Source organism: Apium graveolens, chromosome 2 (assembly GCF_009905375.1).
Source record: "Apium graveolens cultivar Ventura chromosome 2, ASM990537v1, whole genome shotgun sequence".
Lineage (NCBI taxonomy): Eukaryota > Viridiplantae > Streptophyta > Magnoliopsida > Apiales > Apiaceae > Apium > Apium graveolens.
In genome coordinates this window covers 123,083,255-123,084,834 of record NC_133648.1, presented here as the reverse complement: position 1 = coordinate 123,084,834, position 1,580 = coordinate 123,083,255, and the positions used below count along the sequence as shown (strand labels likewise).

Below are 1,580 nucleotides of genomic sequence, written 5' to 3'. Positions count from 1 at the left end.
TTAGACAATAACTTAGTCTGAGTCTCTGAGGGAACGAACTAGAAAGTATTCTATATTACTTGCGAACGCGTATACTTGCGTGAATATTAGTGCGTGATTTCGCCCTAACAAGTTTTTGGCGCCGCTGCCGGGGACTCGGCGTATTTGTTTAGTTTATGTACTTACCATCATTGGTCATTAGGACTCAATGATTAGGACGTAGTAGTTGCTTACTCTTTTCAGTTGTGTTTCAGGTACTTTAGCAAGCGTTTATGCAAACTCGTTCTCGTGCTAGCAAGAGGACCTTAGATACAGCTGAGAAGAAAGACGAAGTTCTTGATACTCCGAAGAAGTTAGATTTTGAGGATTCGGATTCAGGAACTGAGCAGAAAGAACCAGTAAACATGGGAGATCGTATTGTTCAAGCTGATCCAGCTCTTATGGATTTTTCTCGGCCTAAAATTGATGACATTCAGTCAAGCATCCTTCATCCGGCTATTCAAGCTAACACCTTTGAAATCAAGCCGGGCACTATTCAGATGGTGCAGAATTCTGTTTCTTTTGGAGGAGCGACAACTGAAGACCCCAACATGCACATAAGGAATTTTGTCGAGATCTGCAGCACTTTTAAGTATAATGGCGTGACTGATGAGGCTATCAAGTTGAGGCTTTTTCCATTTTCACTGAGGGATAAGGCTAAAGACTGGTTACATTCTGAACCAGCTGGGTCCATCACTACGTGGCAAGATCTTGCGCAAAAGTTTCTGGTGAAGTTTTATCCAATGGCAAAGACTGCTGCTATGAGGAGTGCTCTTACTCAGTTTGCGCAGTAACCTACAGAATCTATGTGCGAGGCTTGGGAACGCTACAAGGAAATGTTGAGAAAATGTCCACATCATGGAATGCCGGATTGGATGGTAATCACTGGTTTTTATAATGGTTTGGGGGCCCAATCTCGGCCCATGCTCGATGCAACAGCTGGAGGCGCCTTATGGGCTAAAAGCTATACTGAGGCGTATAATCTTATAGAGACAATGGCTGCAAACGAGCATCAAAACCCAACTCAGAGGATGACGTCAGGAAAGGTAGCAGGTATTCTGGAAGTTGATGCAGCCACCGCTATTGCAGCCCAGCTCCAAGCGCTATCAATGAAGGTTGATTCTTTGGCTACGTATGGAGTTAATCAAATAGCTATGGTTTGTGAGCTTTGTGCAGGTTCTCATGCTACGGATCAGTGTTCTCTTGTCAACGAATCTGTTCAGTATGTGAATAATTATCAGCGACAACAGCAGCCTGTGCCAGCGACCTATCATCCTAACAACAGAAATCATCCAAATTTCAGCTGGGGAAATAATCAGAATGCTATTCAGCCAACATATCAGCAAGGAGTAAGTAAACAGTTTAACCCACCTGGATTCTAGCAACCACAGCAGTATGCTACAAGGCAATCATATCCTCAACAGGGAAGTACAGCTGCACCTACTAGTGCTGATTTTGAGGAACTTAAGCTGTTGTGCAAGAGTCAGGCGGTTTCTATCAAGACCTTGGAAAATCAAATTGGTCAATTAGCCAATGCAGTGCTCAATCGTCAACCTGGCACT

The 1,580-nt window shown here is 43.8% G+C and overlaps 1 non-coding gene across 1 annotated transcript; it reads right to left on the bottom strand.

Moving 5' to 3' along the window:
• Positions 1–776: 776 nt before the first annotated feature.
• Positions 777–883, bottom strand: LOC141709926 (small nucleolar RNA R71). The gene has a single exon (XR_012570478.1). It is a non-coding gene; the product is annotated as a small nucleolar RNA R71 (small nucleolar RNA).
• Positions 884–1,580: the final 697 nt, after the last annotated feature.